Here is a 21386-nt window from a genome sequence, read left to right on the forward strand (position 1 = left end):
TGGCACCAAGAACCTGGGCTGCTGAGTATTGTTTACCTGGGAAAATGACCGGCGTTTCTGTTTGGTGGGCTGTTGCAAGTTTTTCCGGCTTGCTGCAGAAATTCGGCCCTGCGCAGGGTCCCTCCCAGGGACCAGCTGGCACCAGTGCCAAGTCAGGTTGGCTTGACGGTGCCAAGTACCTCCTGCTAACTGACACCAAGAACCTGGGCTGGTGACTTTAGTTTGGCACGGAACAGGGCCAGCATTTGTGTTTGGGTGTCTGTGGTCCGTCGTGGCTGGCTAGCTCTTGATTTTCAGCATTCCGCAGGATGCCGCCCAGAGCCAAGCTGGCACCAGCGCCAACTCAGGCTGGTTTGACAGTGCCAAGTACCTCCTGAAAACTGACACCAAGAACCTGGGCTGGTGACTTCAGTTTGGCAGGGAATTGGGTCTGCGTTGTTGTTCAGGGGCCTGTGGGCCGGAGTGGCTGGCTAGCTCCAGAAATTTGGCACTGCGCAGTATACCTTTCAGAGCCAAGCTGGCACCAGCGCCAAGTCAGGCTGGTTTGAGAGCGCCAAGAACCTTCTGCAAACTGGCACCAAGAACCTGGGCTGGTGAGTATTGTTTACCCGTGAAAATGGCCGGCGTTTGTGTTAGTGGGCCTGTGGTCCAGACTGGCCGGCTGGCTCCTGAAATTCGGCATTGCGCAGGATGCCTACCAGAGCAGAGCTGGCACCAGCAACAAGTCAGGCTTGTTTTACACTGCCAAGAACCTTCTGCAAACTGGCACCAAAAACCTGGGCTGCTGAGTATTGTTTACCTGGGAAAATGACCGGCGTTTCTGTTTGGTGGGCTGTTGCAAGTTTTTCCGGCTTGCTGCAGAAATTCGGCCCTGCGCAGGGTCCCTCCCAGGGACCAGCTGGCACCAGTGCCAAGTCAGGTTGGCTTGACGGTGCCAAGTACCTCCTGCTAACTGACACCAAGAACCTGGGCTGGTGACTTTAGTTTGGCACGGAACAGTGCCAGCATTTGTGTTTGGGTGTCTGTGGTCCGTCGTGGCTGGCTAGCTCTTGATTTTCAGCATTCCGCAGGATGCCGCCCAGAGCCAAGCTGGCACCAGCGCCAACTCAGGCTGGTTTGACAGTGCCAAGTACCTCCTGAAAACTGACACCAAGAACCTGGGCTGGTGACTTCAGTTTGGCAGGGAATTGGGTCTGCGTTGTTGTTCAGGGGCCTGTGGGCCGGAGTGGCTGGCTAGCTCCAGAAATTTGGCACTGCGCAGTATACCTTTCAGAGCCAAGCTGGCACCAGCGCCAAGTCAGGCTGGTTTGAGAGCGCCAAGAACCTTCTGCAAACTGGCACCAAGAACCTGGGCTGGTGAGTATTGTTTACCCGTGAAAATGGCCAGCGTTTCTGTTCGGTGGGCTGTGGCCCAGAGTGGCCGGCTGGCTCCTGAAATTCGGCATTGCGCAGGATGCCTACCAGAGCAGAGCTGGCACCAACGCCAAGTCAGGCTGGTTTGAGAGCGCCAAGTACCTCCTGCAAACTGGCACCAAGAACCTGGGCTGCTGAGTATTGTTTACCCGTGAAAATGGCCGGCGTTTGTGTTAGTGGGCCTGTGGTCCAGAGTGGCTGTATGGCTCCTGAAATTCGGCATTGCACAGAGTGCCTACGAGAGCCAAGATGGCACCTGTGCCAAGTCAGGCTGTTTTGAGAGCGCCAAGTACATCCTACAAACTGGCACCAAGAATCTGGGCTGGTGAGTATTGTTTACCTGGGAAAATGGCCGGCGTTTGTGTTCGGTGGGCTGTGGCCCGGAGTGGTCGGCTGGCTCCTCAAATTCGGCATTGCACAGGGTCCGTCCAAGAGCCAAGCTGGCACCAGTGCCATGTCAGGCTGGTTTGACTGTGCCAAGTACCTCCTGCTAACTGACCCCAAGAACCTGGGTGGCTGAGTATTGTTTACCTGGGAAAATGGCCGGTGTTTGTGTTTGGGGGCCTATGGTACAGTGTGGCCGGCTGGCTCCTGAAATTCGGCATAGAGCAGGATGCCTACGAGAGTGAAGCTGGCACCAGTGCCAAGTCAGGCCGGTTTGACAGTGCCAAGAACCTTCTGCAAACTGGCACCAACAACCAGGGCTGGTGAGTATTGTTTACCTTAGAAAGTGGCCGGTGTTTGTGTTCGGTGGGCTGTTGCAAGGTGTTGCCGGCTTGCACCAGAAATTCGGCCCTGCGCGGGGTCCCTCCCAGGGACAAGCTGGCACCAGTGCCAAGTCAGGCTGGTTTTGACAGTTCCATGTACCTACTGCAAACTGAAACCAAGAACCCCTGCTGGTGACTTTTGTTTGGCAGGGAAAGGGACGGTGTTTGTGTTCTGGGGCCTGTGGTCCAGAGTGGCCGGCTGGCTCCTGAAATTCAGCATTGCAGAGGATGCCTAGGAGAGTGAAGCTGGCATCAGTGCCAAGTCAGGCTGGTTTGACAGATCCAAGTACCTCCAGAAAACTGACACCAAGAACCTGGGCTGCTGAGTATTGTTTACCTGGGAAAATTGCCGGCGATTGTGTTCGGTGGGCTGTGGCGCGGAGTGGCCGTATGGCTCCTGAAATTCGGCATTGTGCAGGGTGCCTACTAGAGCAGAGCTGGCACCAGCGCCAAGTCAGGCTGGTTTGACAGTGAAAGTACCTCCTGCAAACTGAAACTAAGAACCTTGGTTGGTGAGTATTGTTTACCTGGGAAAATGGCCGGCGTTTGTGTTTGGGTGCCTGTGGTCCGGAGTGGCCGTATGGCTCCTGAAATTCGGCATTGCACAGAGTGCCTACGAGAGCCAAGATGGCACCAGTGCCAAGTCAGGCTGGTTTGACAGAGCCAAGAACCTTCTGCAAACTGGCACCAAGAACCTGGGCTGCTGAGTATTGTTTACCTTGGAAAATGGCCGGCGTTTGTGTTCGGTGGGCTGTGGCACAGAGTGGTCGGCTGGCTCCTCAAATTCGGCATTACACAGGGTCCCTCCAAGAGCCAAGCTGGCTCCAGTGCCAAGTCAGGTTGGCTTCACGGTGCCAAGTACCTCTTGCTAACTGACCCCAAGAACCTGAGCTGGTGAGTATTGTTTACCCGTGAAAATGGCCGGCATTTGTGTTCGGTGGGCTGTGGTCCAGAGTGGCCGGCTGGCTCCTGAGATTCGGCATAGAGCAGGATGCCTACCAGAGCCGAGCTGGCACCAGCAACAAGTCAGGCTGGTTTTACACTGCCAAGAACCTTCTGCAAACTGGCACTAAGAACCTGGGCTGGTGATTATTGTTTACCTGGGAAAATGACCGGCGTTTCTGTTCGGTGGGCTGTTGCAAGTTTTTGCCGGCTGGCTCCAGAAATTCGGCATTGCGCAGGGTCCCTCCCAGGGACAAGCTGGCACCAGTGCCAAGTCTGGCTGGTTTTGACAGTTCCAAGTACCTACTGCAAACTCAAAACAAGAACCCCTGCTGGTGACTTTTGTTTGGCAGGCAAAGAGACGGTGTTGGTGTTCTGGGGCCTGTGGTCCGGAGCGGCCGTCTGGCTCCTGAAATTCGGCATTGCAGAGGATGCCTAGGAGAGTGAAGCTGGCACCAGTGCCAAGTCAGGCTGGTTTGACAGTGCCAAGAACCTTCTGCAAACTGGCACCAAGAACCTGGGCTGCTGAGTATTGTTTACCTTGGAAAATGGCCGGCATTTGTGTTCGGTGGGCTGTAGCACAGAGTGGTTGGCTGGCTCCTCAAATTCGGCATTGCACAGGGTCCCTCCAACAGCCAAGCCGGCACCAGCGCCAAGCCAGGCCGGCTTGACAGTGCCAAGTACCTCCTGCTAACTGACACCAAGAACCTGGGCTGCTGAGTATTGTTTACCTGGGCAAATGGGCGGCGTTAGTGTTTGGAGGCTTGTGGTCCGGAGTGACCGTATGGCTCCTGAAATTCAGCATTGCAGAGGATGCCTACAAAAGTGAAGCTGGCACCAGTGCCAAGTCAGGCTGGTTTGACAGAGACAAGAACCTTCTGCAAACTGGCACCAAGAACCTGGGCTGGTGAGTATTGTTTACCTGGGAAAATGGCCGGCGTTAGTGTTCGGTGGGCTGTGGCCCGGAGTGGTCGTCTGGCTCCTGAAATTCGGCATTGCACAGGGTCCGTCCAAGAGCCAAGATGGCACCAGTGACATGTCAGGCTGGTTTGACAGTGCAAAGAACCTTCTGCAAACTGGCACCAAGAACCTGGGCTGCTGAGTATTGTTTACCTTGGAAAATGGCCGGCGTTTGTGTTCCGTTGGCTGTGGCACAGAGTGGTCGGCTGGCTCCTCAAATTCGGCATTACACAGGGTCCCTCCAAGAGCCAAGCTGGCACCAGTGCCAAGTCAGGTTGGTTTGACGGTGCCTAGTACCTCGTGCTAACTGACACCAAGAACCTGGGCTGCTGAGTATTGTTTACCTGGGAAAATGGCCGGCGTTTCTGTTCGGTGGGCTGTGGTCCAGAGTGGCCGGCTGGCTCCTGAGATTCGGCATAGAGCAGGATGCCTACCAGAGCAGAGCTTGCACCAGCAACAAGGTTTTACACTGCCAAGAACCTTCTGCAAACTGGCACCAAAAACCTGGGCTGCTGAGTATTGTTTACCTGGGAAAATGACCGGCGTTTCTGTTTGGTGGGCTGTTGCAAGTTTTTCCGGCTTGCTGCAGAAATTCGGCCCTGCGCAGGGTCCCTCCCAGGGACCAGCTGGCACCAGTGCCAAGTCAGGTTGGCTTGACGGTGCCAAGTACCTCCTGCTAACTGACACCAAGAACCTGGGCTGGTGACTTTAGTTTGGCACGGAACAGTGCCAGCATTTGTGTTTGGGTGTCTGTGGTCCGTCGTGGCTGGCTAGCTCTTGATTTTCAGCATTCCGCAGGATGCCGCCCAGAGCCAAGCTGGCACCAGCGCCAACTCAGGCTGGTTTGACAGTGCCAAGTACCTCCTGAAAACTGACACCAAGAACCTGGGCTGGTGACTTCAGTTTGGCAGGGAATTGGGTCTGCGTTGTTGTTCAGGGGCCTGTGGGCCGGAGTGGCTGGCTAGCTCCAGAAATTTGGCACTGCGCAGTATACCTTTCAGAGCCAAGCTGGCACCAGCGCCAAGTCAGGCTGGTTTGAGAGCGCCAAGAACCTTCTGCAAACTGGCACCAAGAACCTGGGCTGGTGAGTATTGTTTACCCGTGAAAATGGCCAGCGTTTCTGTTCGGTGGGCTGTGGCCCAGAGTGGCCGGCTGGCTCCTGAAATTCGGCATTGCGCAGGATGCCTACCAGAGCAGAGCTGGCACCAGCGCCAAGTCAGGCTGGTTTGAGAGCGCCAAGTACCTCCTGCTAACTGACCCCAAGAACCTGGGCTGCTGAGTATTGTTTACCCGTGAAAATGGCCGGCGTTTGTGTTAGTGGGCCTGTGACCCAGAGTGGCCGGATGGCTCCTGAAATTCGGCATTGCACAGAGTGCCTACGAGAGCCAAGATGGCACCTGTGCCAAGTCAGGCTGTTTTGAGAGCGCCAAGTACATCCTACAAACTGGCACCAAGAATCTGGGCTGGTGAGTATTGTTTACCGGGGAAAATGGCCGGCGTTTGTGTTCGGTGGGCTGTGGCCCGGAGTGGTCGGCTGGCTCCTCAAATTCGGCATTGCACAGGGTCCGTCCAAGAGCCAAGCTGGCACCAGTGCCATGTCAGGCTGGTTTGACTGTGCCAAGTACCTCCTGCTAACTGACCCCAAGAACCTGGGTGGCTGAGTATTGTTTACCTGGGAAAATGGCCGGTGTTTGTGTTTGGGGGCCTATGGTACAGTGTGGCCGGCTGGCTCCTGAAATTCGGCATAGAGCAGGATGCCTACGAGAGTGAAGCTGGCACCAGTGCCAAGTCAGGCCGGTTTGACAGTGCCAAGAACCTTCTGCAAACTGGCACCAACAACCAGGGCTGGTGAGTATTGTTTACCTTAGAAAGTGGCCGGTGTTTGTGTTCGGTGGGCTGTTGCAAGGTGTTGCCGGCTTGCACCAGAAATTCGGCCCTGCGCGGGGTCCCTCCCAGGGACAAGCTGGCACCAGTGCCAAGTCAGGCTGGTTTTGACAGTTCCATGTACCTACTGCAAACTGAAACCAAGAACCCCTGCTGGTGACTTTTGTTTGGCAGGGAAAGGGACGGTGTTTGTGTTCTGGGGCCTGTGGTCCAGAGTGGCCGGCTGGCTCCTGAAATTCAGCATTGCAGAGGATGCCTAGGAGAGTGAAGCTGGCATCAGTGCCAAGTCAGGTTGGTTTGACAGATCCAAGTACCTCCAGAAAACTGACACCAAGAACCTGGGCTGCTGAGTATTGTTTACCTGGGAAAATTGCCGGCGATTGTGTTCGGTGGGCTGTGGCGCGGAGTGGCCGTATGGCTCCTGAAATTCGGCATTGTGCAGGGTGCCTACTAGAGCAGAGCTGGCACCAGCGCCAAGTCAGGCTGGTTTGACAGTGCAAAGAACCTTCTGCAAACTGGCACCAAGAACCTGGGCTGCTGAGTATTGTTTACCTTGGAAAATGGCCGGCGTTTGTGTTCCGTTGGCTGTGGCACAGAGTGGTCGGCTGGCTCCTGAAATTCGGCATTACACAGGGTCCCTCCAAGAGCCAAGCTTGCACCAGTGCCAAGTCAGGTTGGTTTGACGGTGCCAAGTACCTCGTGCTAACTGACACCAAGAACCTGGGCTGCTGAGTATTGTTTACCTGGGAAAATGGCCGGCGTTTCTGTTCGGTGGGCTGTGGTCCAGAGTGGCCGGCTGGCTCCTGAGATTCGGCATAGAGCAGGATGCCTACCAGAGCAGAGCTTGCACCAGCAACAAGGTTTTACACTGCCAAGAACCTTCTGCAAACTGGCACCAAGAACCTGGGCTGCTGAGTATTGTTTACCTGGGAAAATGACCGGCGTTTCTGTTTGATGGGCTGTTGCAAGTTTTTCCGGCTTGCTGCAGAAATTCGGCCCTGCGCAGGGTCCCTCCCAGGGACCAGCTGGCACCAGTGCCAAGTCAGGTTGGCTTGACGGTGCCAAGTACCTCCTGCTAACTGACACCAAGAACCTGGGCTGGTGACTTTAGTTTGGCACGGAACAGTGCCAGCATTTGTGTTTGGGTGTCTGTGGTCCGTCGTGGCTGGCTAGCTCTTGATTTTCAGCATTCCGCAGGATGCCGCCCAGAGCCAAGCTGGCACCAGCGCCAAGTCAGGCTGGTTTGACAGTGCCAAGTACCTCCTGAAAACTGACACCAAGAACCTGGGCTGGTGACTTCAGTTTGGCAGGGAATTGGGTCTGCGTTGTTGTTCAGGGGCCTGTGGGCCGGAGTGGCTGGCTAGCTCCAGAAATTTGGCACTGCGCAGTATACCTTTCAGAGCCAAGCTGGCACCAGCGCCAAGTCAGGCTGGTTTGAGAGCGCCAAGAACCTTCTGCAAACTGGCACCAAGAACCTGGGCTGGTGAGTATTGCTTACCCGTGAAAATGGCCGGCGTTTGTGTTAGTGGGCCTGTGGTCCAGACTGGCCGGCTGGCTCCTGAAATTCGGCATTGCGCAGGATGCCTACCAGAGCAGAGCTGGCACCAGCAACAAGTCAGGCTTGTTTTACACTGCCAAGAACCTTCTGCAAACTGGCACCAAAAACCTGGGCTGCTGAGTATTGTTTACCTGGGAAAATGACCGGCGTTTCTGTTTGGTGGGCTGTTGCAAGTTTTTCCGGCTTGCTGCAGAAATTCGGCCCTGCGCAGGGTCCCTCCCAGGGACCAGCTGGCACCAGTGCCAAGTCAGGTTGGCTTGACGGTGCCAAGTACCTCCTGCTAACTGACACCAAGAACCTGGGCTGGTGACTTTAGTTTGGCACGGAACAGTGCCAGCATTTGTGTTTGGGTGTCTGTGGTCCGTCGTGGCTGGCTAGCTCTTGATTTTCAGCATTCCGCAGGATGCCGCCCAGAGCCAAGCTGGCACCAGCGCCAACTCAGGCTGGTTTGACAGTGCCAAGTACCTCCTGAAAACTGACACCAAGAACCTGGGCTGGTGACTTCAGTTTGGCAGGGAATTGGGTCTGCGTTGTTGTTCAGGGGCCTGTGGGCCGGAGTGGCTGGCTAGCTCCAGAAATTTGGCACTGCGCAGTATACCTTTCAGAGCCAAGCTGGCACCAGCGCCAAGTCAGGCTGGTTTGAGAGCGCCAAGAACCTTCTGCAAACTGGCACCAAGAACCTGGGCTGGTGAGTATTGTTTACCCGTGAAAATGGCCAGCGTTTCTGTTCGGTGGGCTGTGGCCCAGAGTGGCCGGCTGGCTCCTGAAATTCGGCATTGCGCAGGATGCCTACCAGAGCAGAGCTGGCACCAGCGCCAAGTCAGGCTGGTTTGAGAGCGCCAAGTACCTCCTGCTAACTGACCCCAAGAACCTGGGCTGCTGAGTATTGTTTACCCGTGAAAATGGCCGGCGTTTGTGTTAGTGGGCCTGTGACCCAGAGTGGCCGGATGGCTCCTGAAATTCGGCATTGCACAGAGTGCCTACGAGAGCCAAGATGGCACCTGTGCCAAGTCAGGCTGTTTTGAGAGCGCCAAGTACATCCTACAAACTGGCACCAAGAATCTGGGCTGGTGAGTATTGTTTACCTGGGAAAATGGCCGGCGTTTGTGTTCGGTGGGCTGTGGCCCGGAGTGGTCGGCTGGCTCCTCAAATTCGGCATTGCACAGGGTCCGTCCAAGAGCCAAGCTGGCACCAGTGCCATGTCAGGCTGGTTTGACTGTGCCAAGTACCTCCTGCTAACTGACCCCAAGAACCTGGGTGGCTGAGTATTGTTTACCTGGGAAAATGGCCGGTGTTTGTGTTTGGGGGCCTATGGTACAGTGTGGCCGGCTGGCTCCTGAAATTCGGCATAGAGCAGGATGCCTACGAGAGTGAAGCTGGCACCAGTGCCAAGTCAGGCCGGTTTGACAGTGCCAAGAACCTTCTGCAAACTGGCACCAACAACCAGGGCTGGTGAGTATTGTTTACCTTAGAAAGTGGCCGGTGTTTGTGTTCGGTGGGCTGTTGCAAGGTGTTGCCGGCTTGCACCAGAAATTCGGCCCTGCGCGGGGTCCCTCCCAGGGACAAGCTGGCACCAGTGCCAAGTCAGGCTGGTTTTGACAGTTCCATGTACCTACTGCAAACTGAAACCAAGAACCCCTGCTGGTGACTTTTGTTTGGCAGGGAAAGGGACGGTGTTTGTGTTCTGGGGCCTGTGGTCCAGAGTGGCCGGCTGGCTCCTGAAATTCAGCATTGCAGAGGATGCCTAGGAGAGTGAAGCTGGCACCAGTGCCAAGTCAGGCTGGTTTGACAGATCCAAGTACCTCCAGAAAACTGACACCAAGAACCTGGGCTGCTGAGTATTGTTTACCTGGGAAAATTGCCGGCGATTGTGTTCGGTGGGCTGTGGCGCGGAGTGGCCGTATGGCTCCTGAAATTCGGCATTGTGCAGGGTGCCTACTAGAGCAGAGCTGGCACCAGCGCCAAGTCAGGCTGGTTTGACAGTGAAAGTACCTCCTGCAAACTGAAACTAAGAACCTTGGTTGGTGAGTATTGTTTACCTGGGAAAATGGCCGGCGTTTGTGTTTGGGTGCCTGTGGTCCAGAGTGGCCGTATGGCTCCTGAAATTCGGCATTGCACAGAGTGCCTACGAGAGCCAAGATGGCACCAGTGCCAAGTCAGGCTGGTTTGACAGAGCCAAGAACCTTCTGCAAACTGGCACCAAGAACCTGGGCTGCTGAGTATTGTTTACCTTGGAAAATGGCCGGCGTTTGTGTTCGGTGGGCTGTGGCACAGAGTGGTCGGCTGGCTCCTCAAATTCGGCATTACACAGGGTCCCTCCAAGAGCCAAGCTGGCTCCAGTGCCAAGTCAGGTTGGCTTCACGGTGCCAAGTACCTCTTGCTAACTGACCCCAAGAACCTGAGCTGGTGAGTATTGTTTACCCGTGAAAATGGCCGGCATTTGTGTTCGGTGGGCTGTGGTCCAGAGTGGCCGGCTGGCTCCTGAGATTCGGCATAGAGCAGGATGCCTACCAGAGCAGAGCTGGCACCAGCAACAAGTCAGGCTGGTTTTACACTGCCAAGAACCTTCTGCAAACTGGCACTAAGAACCTGGGCTGGTGATTATTGTTTACCTGGGAAAATGACCGGCGTTTCTGTTCGGTGGGCTGTTGCAAGTTTTTGCCGGCTGGCTCCAGAAATTCGGCATTGCGCAGGGTCCCTCCCAGGGACAAGCTGGCACCAGTGCCAAGTCTGGCTGGTTTTGACAGTTCCAAGTACCTACTGCAAACTCAAAACAAGAACCCGTGCTGGTGACTTTTGTTTGGCAGGCAAAGAGACGGTGTTGGTGTTCTGGGGCCTGTGGTCCGGAGCGGCCGTCTGGCTCCTGAAATTCGGCATTGCAGAGGATGCCTAGGAGAGTGCAGCTGGCACCAGTGCCAAGTCAGGCTGGTTTGACAGTGCCAAGAACCTTCTGCAAACTGGCACCAAGAACCTGGGCTGCTGAGTATTGTTTACCTTGGAAAATGGCCGGCATTTGTGTTCGGTGGGCTGTAGCACAGAGTGGTTGGCTGGCTCCTCAAATTCGGCATTGCACAGGGTCCCTCCAACAGCCAAGCCGGCACCAGCGCCAAGCCAGGCCGGCTTGACAGTGCCAAGTACCTCCTGCTAACTGACACCAAGAACCTGGGCTGCTGAGTATTGTTTACCTGGGCAAATGGGCGGCGTTAGTGTTTGGAGGCTTGTGGTCCGGAGTGACCGTATGGCTCCTGAAATTCAGCATTGCAGAGGATGCCTACAAAAGTGAAGCTGGCACCAGTGCCAAGTCAGGCTGGTTTGACAGAGACAAGAACCTTCTGCAAACTGGCACCAAGAACCTGGGCTGCTGAGTATTGTTTACCTGGGAAAATGGCCGGCGTTAGTGTTCGGTGGGCTGTGGCCCGGAGTGGTCGTCTGGCTCCTGAAATTCGGCATTGCACAGGGTCCGTCCAAGAGCTAAGATGGCACCAGTGACATGTCAGGCTGGTTTGACAGTGCAAAGAACCTTCTGCAAACTGGCACCAAGAACCTGGGCTGCTGAGTATTGTCTACCTTGGAAAATGGCCGGCGTTTGTGTTCCGTTGGCTGTGGCACAGAGTGGTCGGCTGGCTCCTCAAATTCGGCATTACACAGGGTCCCTCCAAGAGCCAAGCTGGCACCAGTGCCAAGTCAGGTTGGTTTGACGGTGCCAAGTACCTCGTGCTAACTGACACCAAGAACCTGGGCTGCTGAGTATTGTTTACCTGGGAAAATGGCCGGCGTTTCTGTTCGGTGGGCTGTGGTCCAGAGTGGCCGGCTGGCTCCTGAGATTCGGCATAGAGCAGGATGCCTACCAGAGCAGAGCTTGCACCAGCAACAAGGTTTTACACTGCCAAGAACCTTCTGCAAACTGGCACCAAAAACCTGGGCTGCTGAGTATTGTTTACCTGGGAAAATGACCGGCGTTTCTGTTTGGTGGGCTGTTGCAAGTTTTTCCGGCTTGCTGCAGAAATTCGGCCCTGCGCAGGGTCCCTCCCAGGGACCAGCTGGCACCAGTGCCAAGTCAGGTTGGCTTGACGGTGCCAAGTACCTCCTGCTAACTGACACCAAGAACCTGGGCTGGTGACTTTAGTTTGGCACGGAACAGTGCCAGCATTTGTGTTTGGGTGTCTGTGGTCCGTCGTGGCTGGCTAGCTCTTGATTTTCAGCATTCCGCAGGATGCCGCCCAGAGCCAAGCTGGCACCAGCGTTAAGTCAGGCTGGTTTGACAGTGCCAAGTACCTCCTGAAAACTGACACCAAGAACCTGGGCTGGTGACTTCAGTTTGGCAGGGAATTGGGTCTGCGTTGTTGTTCAGGGGCCTGTGGGCCGGAGTGGCTGGCTAGCTCCAGAAATTTGGCACTGCGCAGTATACCTTTCAGAGCCAAGCTGGCACCAGCGCCAAGTCAGGATGGTTTGAGAGCTCCAAGAACCTTCTGCAAACTGGCACCAAGAACCTGGGCTGGTGAGTATTGTTTACCCGTGAAAATGGCCAGCGTTTCTGTTCGGTGGGCTGTGGCCCAGAGTGGCCGGCTGGCTCCTGAAATTCGGCATTGCGCAGGATGCCTACCAGAGCAGAGCTGGCACCAGCAACAAGTCAGGCTGGTTTTACACTGCCAAGAACCTTCTGCAAACTGGCACCAAGAACCTGGGCTGCTGAGTATTGTTTACCTGGGAAAATGGCCGGCGTTTGTGTTCGGTGGGTTGTAGCACAGAGTGGTTGGCTGGCTCCTCAAATTCTGCATTGCACAGGGTCCCTCCAACAGCCAAGCCGGCACCAGCGCCAAGCCAGGCCGGCTTGACAGTGCCAAGTACCTCCTGCTAACTGACACCAAGAACCTGGGCTGCTGAGTATTGTTTACCTGGGCAAATGGGCGGCGTTAGTGTTTGGAGGCTTGTGGTCCGGAGTGACCGTATGGCTCCTGAAATTCAGCATTGCAGAGGATGCCTAGGAGGGTGAATCTGGCACCAGTGCCAAGTCAGGCCGGTTTGACAGAGACAAGAACCTTCTGCAAACTGGCACCAAGAACCTGGGCTGCTGAGTATTGTTTACCTTGGAAAATGGCCGGCGTTAGTGTTCGGTGGGCTGTGGCCCGGAGTGGTCGTCTGGCTCCTGAAATTCGGCATTGCACAGGGTCCGTCCAAGAGCCAAGATGGCACCAGTGACATGTCAGGCTGGTTTGACAGTGCAAAGAACCTTCTGCAAACTGGCACCAAGAACCTGGGCTGCTGAGTATTGTTTACCTTGGAAAATGGCCGGCGTTTGTGTTCCGTTGGCTGTGGCACAGAGTGGTCGGCTGGCTCCTCAAATTCGGCATTACACAGGGTCCCTCCAAGAGCCAAGCTGGCACCAGTGCCAAGTCAGGTTGGTTTGACGGTGCCAAGTACCTCGTGCTAACTGACACCAAGAACCTGGGCTGCTGAGTATTGTTTACCTGGGAAAATGGCCGGCGTTTCTGTTCGGTGGGCTGTGGTCCAGAGTGGCCGGCTGGCTCCTGAAATTCGGCATTGCGCAGGATGCCTACGAGAGCAGAGCTGGCACCAGCAACAAGTCAGTCTGCTTTTACACTGCCAAGAACCTTCTGCAAACTGGCACTAAGAACCTGGGCTGGTGAGTATTGTTTACCTGGGAAAATGACCGGCGTTTCTGTTCGGAGGGCTGTTGCAAGTTTTTGCCGGCTTGCTGCAGAAATTCGGCCCTGCGCAGGGTCCCTCCCAGGGACCAGCTGGCACCAGTGCCAAGTCAGGTTGGCTTGACGGTGCCAAGTACCTCCTGCTAACTGACACCAAGAACCTGGGCTGGTGACTTTAGTTTGGCACGGAACAGTGCCAGCATTTGTGTTTGGGTGTCTGTGGTCCGTCGTGGCTGGCTAGCTCTTGATTTTCAGCATTCCGCAGGATGCCGCCCAGAGCCAAGCTGGCACCAGCGCCAACTCAGGCTGGTTTGACAGTGCCAAGTACCTCCTGAAAACTGACACCAAGAACCTGGGCTGGTGACTTCAGTTAGGCAGGGAATTGGGTCTGCGTTGTTGTTCAGGGGCCTGTGGGCCGGAGTGGCTGGCTAGCTCCAGAAATTTGGCACTGCGCAGTATACCTTTCAGAGCCAAGCTGGCACCAGCGCCAAGTCAGGCTGGTTTGAGAGCGCCAAGAACCTTCTGCAAACTGGCACCAAGAACCTGGGCTGGTGAGTATTGTTTACCCGTGAAAATGGCCGGCGTTTGTGTTAGTGGGCCTGTGGTCCAGACTGGCCGGCTGGCTCCTGAAATTCGGCATTGCGCAGGATGCCTACCAGAGCAGAGCTGGCACCAGCAACAAGTCAGGCTGGTTTTACACTGCCAAGAACCTTCTGCAAACTGGCACCAAGAACCTGGGCTGCTGAGTATTGTTTACCTGGGAAAATGACCGGCGTTTCTGTTTGGTGGGCTGTTGCAAGTTTTTCCGGCTTGCTGCAGAAATTCGGCCCTGCGCAGGGTCCCTCCCAGGGACCAGCTGGCACCAGTGCCAAGTCAGGTTGGCTTGACGGTGCCAAGTACCTCCTGCTAACTGACACCAAGAACCTGGGCTGGTGACTTTAGTTTGGCACGGAACAGTGCCAGCATTTGTGTTTGGGTGTCTGTGGTCCGTCGTGGCTGGCTAGCTCTTGATTTTCAGCATTCCGCAGGATGCCGCCCAGAGCCAAGCTGGCACCAGCGTTAAGTCAGGCTGGTTTGACAGTGCCAAGTACCTCCTGAAAACTGACACCAAGAACCTGGGCTGGTGACTTCAGTTTGGCAGGGAATTGGGTCTGCGTTGTTGTTCAGGGGCCTGTGGGCCGGAGTGGCTGGCTAGCTCCAGAAATTTGGCACTGCGCAGTATACCTTTCAGAGCCAAGCTGGCACCAGCGCCAAGTCAGGCTGGTTTGAGAGCGCCAAGAACCTTCTGCAAACTGGCACCAAGAACCTGGGCTGGTGAGTATTGTTTACCCGTGAAAATGGCCAGCGTTTCTGTTCGGTGGGCTGTGGCCCAGAGTGGCCGGCTGGCTCCTGAAATTCGGCATTGCGCAGGATGCCTACCAGAGCAGAGCTGGCACCAGCGCCAAGTCAGGCTGGTTTGAGAGCGCCAAGTACCTCCTGCAAACTGGCACCAAGAACCTGGGCTGCTGAGTATTGTTTACCCGTGAAAATGGCCGGCGTTTGTGTTAGTGGGGCCTGTGGTCCAGAGTGGCCGTATGGCTCCTGAAATTCGGCATTGCACAGAGTGCCTACGAGAGCCAAGATGGCACCAGTGCCAAGTCAGGCTGGTTTGACAGAGCCAAGAACCTTCTGCAAACTGGCACCAAGAACCTGGGCTGCTGAGTATTGTTTACCTTGGAAAATGGCCGGCGTTTGTGTTCGGTGGGCTGTGGCACAGAGTGGTCGGCTGGCTCCTCAAATTCGGCATTGCACAGGGTCCGTCCAAGAGCCAAGCTGGCACCAGTGCCATGTCAGGCTGGTTTGACTGTGCCAAGTACCTCCTGCTAACTGACCCCAAGAACCTGGGTGGCTGAGTATTGTTTACCTGGGAAAATGGCCGGTGTTTGTGTTTGGGGGCCTATGGTACAGTGTGGCCGGCTGGCTCCTGAAATTCGGCATAGAGCAGGATGCCTACGAGAGTGAAGCTGGCACCAGTGCCAAGTCAGGCCGGTTTGACAGTGCCAAGAACCTTCTGCAAACTGGCACCAACAACCAGGGCTGGTGAGTATTGTTTACCTTAGAAAGTGGCCGGTGTTTGTGTTCGGTGGGCTGTTGCAAGGTGTTGCCGGCTTGCACCAGAAATTCGGCCCTGCGCGGGGTCCCTCCCAGGGACAAGCTGGCACCAGTGCCAAGTCAGGCTGGTTTTGACAGTTCCATGTACCTACTGCAAACTGAAACCAAGAACCCCTGCTGGTGACTTTTGTTTGGCAGGGAAAGGGACGGTGTTTGTGTTCTGGGGCCTGTGGTCCAGAGTGGCCGGCTGGCTCCTGAAATTCAGCATTGCAGAGGATGCCTAGGAGAGTGAAGCTGGCACCAGTGCCAAGTCAGGCTGGTTTGACAGATCCAAGTACCTCCAGAAAACTGACACCAAGAACCTGGGCTGGTGAGTATTGTTTACCTGGGAAAATTGCCGGCGATTGTGTTCGGTGGGCTGTGGCGCGGAGTGGCCGTATGGCTCCTGAAATTCGGCATTGTGCAGGGTGCCTACTAGAGCAGAGCTGGCACCAGCGCCAAGTCAGGCTGGTTTGACAGTGAAAGTACCTCCTGCAAACTGAAACTAAGAACCTTGGTTGGTGAGTATTGTTTACCTGGGAAAATGGCCGGCGTTTGTGTTTGGGTGCCTGTGGTCCAGAGTGGCCGTATGGCTCCTGAAATTCGGCATTGCACAGAGTGCCTACGAGAGCCAAGATGGCACCAGTGCCAAGTCAGGCTGGTTTGACAGAGCCAAGAACCTTCTGCAAACTGGCACCAAGAACCTGGGCTGCTGAGTATTGTTTACCTTGGAAAATGGCCGGCGTTTGTGTTCGGTGGGCTGTGGCACAGAGTGGTCGGCTGGCTCCTCAAATTCGGCATTACACAGGGTCCCTCCAAGAGCCAAGCTGGCTCCAGTGCCAAGTCAGGTTGGCTTCACGGTGCCAAGTACCTCTTGCTAACTGACCCCAAGAACCTGAGCTGGTGAGTATTGTTTACCCGTGAAAATGGCCGGCATTTGTGTTCGGTGGGCTGTGGTCCAGAGTGGCCGGCTGGCTCCTGAGATTCGGCATAGAGCAGGATGCCTACCAGAGCAGAGCTGGCACCAGCAACAAGTCAGGCTGGTTTTACACTGCCAAGAACCTTCTGCAAACTGGCACTAAGAACCTGGGCTGGTGATTATTGTTTACCTGGGAAAATGACCGGCGTTTCTGTTCGGTGGGCTGTTGCAAGTTTTTGCCGGCTGGCTCCAGAAATTCGGCATTGCGCAGGGTCCCTCCCAGGGACAAGCTGGCACCAGTGCCAAGTCTGGCTGGTTTTGACAGTTCCAAGTACCTACTGCAAACTCAAAACAAGAACCCCTGCTGGTGACTTTTGTTTGGCAGGCAAAGAGACGGTGTTGGTGTTCTGGGGCCTGTGGTCCGGAGCGGCCGTCTGGCTCCTGAAATTCGGCATTGCAGAGGATGCCTAGGAGAGTGCAGCTGGCACCAGTGCCAAGTCAGGCTGGTTTGACAGTGCCAAGAACCTTCTGCAAACTGGCACCAAGAACCTGGGCTGCTGAGTATTGTTTACCTTGGAAAATGGCCGGCATTTGTGTTCGGTGGGCTGTAGCACAGAGTGGTTGGCTGGCTCCTCAAATTCGGCATTGCACAGGGTCCCTCCAACAGCCAAGCCGGCACCAGCGCCAAGCCAGGCCGGCTTGACAGTGCCAAGTACCTCCTGCTAACTGACACCAAGAACCTGGGCTGCTGAGTATTGTTTACCTGGGCAAATGGGCGGCGTTAGTGTTTGGAGGCTTGTGGTCCGGAGTGACCGTATGGCTCCTGAAATTCAGCATTGCAGAGGATGCCTACAAAAGTGAAGCTGGCACCAGTGCCAAGTCAGGCTGGTTTGACAGAGACAAGAACCTTCTGCAAACTGGCACCAAGAACCTGGGCTGCTGAGTATTGTTTACCTTGGAAAATGGCCGGCGTTAGTGTTCGGTGGGCTGTGGCCCGGAGTGGTCGTCTGGCTCCTGAAATTCGGCATTGCACAGGGTCCGTCCAAGAGCCAAGATGGCACCAGTGACATGTCAGGCTGGTTTGACAGTGCAAAGAACCTTCTGCAAACTGGCACCAAGAACCTGGGCTGCTGAGTATTGTTTACCTTGGAAAATGGCCGGCGTTTGTGTTCCGTTGGCTGTGGCACAGAGTGGTCGGCTGGCTCCTCAAATTCGGCATTACACAGGGTCCCTCCAAGAGCCAAGCTGGCACCAGTGCCAAGTCAGGTTGGTTTGACGGTGCCAAGTACCTCGTGCTAACTGACACCAAGAACCTGGGCTGCTGAGTATTGTTTACCTGGGAAAATGGCCGGCGTTTCTGTTCGGTGGGCTGTGGTCCAGAGTGGCCGGCTGGCTCCTGAGATTCGGCATAGAGCAGGATGCCTACCAGAGCAGAGCTTGCACCAGCAACAAGGTTTTACACTGCCAAGAACCTTCTGCAAACTGGCACCAAAAACCTGGGCTGCTGAGTATTGTTTACCTGGGAAAATGACCGGCGTTTCTGTTTGGTGGGCTGTTGCAAGTTTTTCCGGCTTGCTGCAGAAATTCGGCCCTGCGCAGGGTCCCTCCCAGGGACCAGCTGGCACCAGTGCCAAGTCAGGTTGGCTTGACGGTGCCAAGTACCTCCTGCTAACTGACACCAAGAACCTGGGCTGGTGACTTTAGTTTGGCACGGAACAGTGCCAGCATTTGTGTTTGGGTGTCTGTGGTCCGTCGTGGCTGGCTAGCTCTTGATTTTCAGCATTCCGCAGGATGCCGCCCAGAGCCAAGCTGGCACCAGCGTTAAGTCAGGCTGGTTTGACAGTGCCAAGTACCTCCTGAAAACTGACACCAAGAACCTGGGCTGGTGACTTCAGTTTGGCAGGGAATTGGGTCTGCGTTGTTGTTCAGGGGCCTGTGGGCCGGAGTGGCTGGCTAGCTCCAGAAATTTGGCACTGCGCAGTATACCTTTCAGAGCCAAGCTGGCACCAGCGCCAAGTCAGGCTGGTTTGAGAGTGCCAAGAACCTTCTGCAAACTGGCACCAAGAACCTGGGCTGGTGAGTATTGTTTACCCGTGAAAATGGCCAGCGTTTCTGTTCGGTGGGCTGTGGCCCAGAGTGGCCGGCTGGCTCCTGAAATTCGGCATTGCGCAGGATGCCTACCAGAGCAGAGCTGGCACCAGCAACAAGTCAGGCTGGTTTTACACTGCCAAGAACCTTCTGCAAACTGGCACCAAGAACCTGGGCTGCTGAGTATTGTTTACCTGGGAAAATGGCCGGCGTTTGTGTTCGGTGGGCTGTAGCACAGAGTGGTTGGCTGGCTCCTCAAATTCTGCATTGCACAGGGTCCCTCCAACAGCCAAGCCGGCACCAGCGCCAAGCCAGGCCGGCTTGACAGTGCCAAGTACCTCCTGCTAACTGACACCAAGAACCTGGGCTGCTGAGTATTGTTTACCTGGGCAAATGGGCGGCGTTAGTGTTTGGAGGCTTGTGGTCCGGAGTGACCGTATGGCTCCTGAAATTCAGCATTGCAGAGGATGCCTAGGAGGGTGAATCTGGCACCAGTGCCAAGTCAGGCCGGTTTGACAGAGACAAGAACCTTCTGCAAACTGGCACCAAGAACCTGGGCTGCTGAGTATTGTTTACCTTGGAAAATGGCCGGCGTTAGTGTTCGGTGGGCTGTGGCCCGGAGTGGTCGTCTGGCTCCTGAAATTCGGCATTGCACAGGGTCCGTCCAAGAGCCAAGATGGCACCAGTGACATGTCAGGCTGGTTTGACAGTGCAAAGAACCTTCTGCAAACTGGCACCAAGAACCTGGGCTGCTGAGTATTGTTTACCTTGGAAAATGGCCGGCGTTTGTGTTCCGTTGGCTGTGGCACAGAGTGGTCGGCTGGCTCCTCAAATTCGGCATTACACAGGGTCCCTCCAAGAGCCAAGCTGGCACCAGTGCCAAGTCAGGTTGGTTTGACGGTGCCAAGTACCTCGTGCTAACTGACACCAAGAACCTGGGCTGCTGAGTATTGTTTACCTGGGAAAATGGCCGGCGTTTCTGTTCGGTGGGCTGTGGTCCAGAGTGGCCGGCTGGCTCCTGAAATTCGGCATTGCGCAGGATGCCTACCAGAGCAGAGCTGGCACCAGCAACAAGTCAGTCTGCTTTTACACTGCCAAGAACCTTCTGCAAACTGGCACTAAGAACCTGGGCTGGTGAGTATTGTTTACCTGGGAAAATGACCGGCGTTTCTGTTCGGAGGGCTGTTGCAAGTTTTTCCGGCTTGCTGCAGAAATTCGGCCCTGCGCAGGGTCCCTCCCAGGGACCAGCTGGCACCAGTGCCAAGTCAGGTTGGCTTGACGGTGCCAAGTACCTCCTGCTAACTGACACCAAGAACCTGGGCTGGTGACTTTAGTTTGGCACGGAACAGTGCCAGCATTTGTGTTTGGGTGTCTGTGGTCCGTCGTGGCTGGCTAGCTCTTGATTTTCAGCATTCCGCAGGATGCCGCCCAGAGCCAAGCTGGCACCAGCGCCAACTCAGGCTGGTTTGACAGTGCCAAGTACCTCCTGAAAACTGACACCAAGAACCTGGGCTGGTGACTTCAGTTAGGCAGGGAATTGGGTCTGCGTTGTTGTTCAGGGGCCTGTGGGCCGGAGTGGCTGGCTAGCTCCAGAAATTTGGCACTGCGCAGTATACCTTTCAGAGCCAAGCTGGCACCAGCGCCAAGTCAGGCTGGTTTGAGAGCGCCAAGAACCTTCTGCAAACTGGCACCAAGAACCTGGGCTGGTGAGTATTGTTTACCCGTGAAAATGGCCGGCGTTTGTGTTAGTGGGCCTGTGGTCCAGACTGGCCGGCTGGCTCCTGAAATTCGGCATTGCGCAGGATGCCTACCAGAGCAGAGCTGGCACCAGCAACAAGTCAGGCTGGTTTTACACTGCCAAGAACCTTCTGCAAACTGGCACCAAGAACCTGGGCTGCTGAGTATTGTTTACCTGGGAAAATGACCGGCGTTTCTGTTTGGTGGGCTGTTGCAAGTTTTTCCGGCTTGCTGCAGAAATTCGGCCCTGCGCAGGGTCCCTCCCAGGGACCAGCTGGCACCAGTGCCAAGTCAGGTTGGCTTGACGGTGCCAAGTACCTCCTGCTAACTGACACCAAGAACCTGGGCTGGTGACTTTAGTTTGGCACGGAACAGTGCCAGCATTTGTGTTTGGGTGTCTGTGGTCCGTCGTGGCTGGCTAGCTCTTGATTTTCAGCATTCCGCAGGATGCCGCCCAGAGCCAAGCTGGCACCAGCGCCAACTCAGGCTGGTTTGACAGTGCCAAGTACCTCCTGAAAACTGACACCAAGAACCTGGGCTGGTGACTTCAGTTAGGCAGGGAATTGGGTCTGCGTTGTTGTTCAGGGGCCTGTGGGCCGGAGTGGCTGGCTAGCTCCAGAAATTTGGCACTGCGCAGTATACCTTTCAGAGCCAAGCTGGCACCAGCGCCAAGTCAGGCTGGTTTGAGAGCGCCAAGAACCTTCTGCAAACTGGCACCAAGAACCTGGGCTGGTGAGTATTGTTTACCCGTGAAAATGGCCGGCGTTTGTGTTAGTGGGCCTGTGGTCCAGACTGGCCGGCTGGCTCCTGAAATTCGGCATTGCGCAGGATGCCTACCAGAGCAGAGCTGGCACCAGCAACAAGTCAGGCTGGTTTTACACTGCCAAGAACCTTCTGCAAACTGGCACCAAGAACCTGGGCTGCTGAGTATTGTTTACCTGGGAAAATGACCGGCGTTTCTGTTTGGTGGGCTGTTGCAAGTTTTTCCGGCTTGCTGCAGAAATTCGGCCCTGCGCAGGGTCCCTCCCAGGGACCAGCTGGCACCAGTGCCAAGTCAGGTTGGCTTGACGGTGCCAAGTACCTCCTGCTAACTGACACCAAGAACCTGGGCTGGTGACTTTAGTTTGGCACGGAACAGTGCCAGCATTTGTGTTTGGGTGTCTGTGGTCCGTCGTGGCTGGCTAGCTCTTGATTTTCAGCATTCCGCAGGATGCCGCCCAGAGCCAAGCTGGCACCAGCGCCAACTCAGGCTGGTTTGACAGTGCCAAGTACCTCCTGAAAACTGACACCAAGAACCTGGGCTGGTGACTTCAGTTTGGCAG

Source organism: Haemorhous mexicanus, chromosome 23 (genome assembly GCF_027477595.1).
Source record: "Haemorhous mexicanus isolate bHaeMex1 chromosome 23, bHaeMex1.pri, whole genome shotgun sequence".
NCBI lineage: Eukaryota > Metazoa > Chordata > Aves > Passeriformes > Fringillidae > Haemorhous > Haemorhous mexicanus.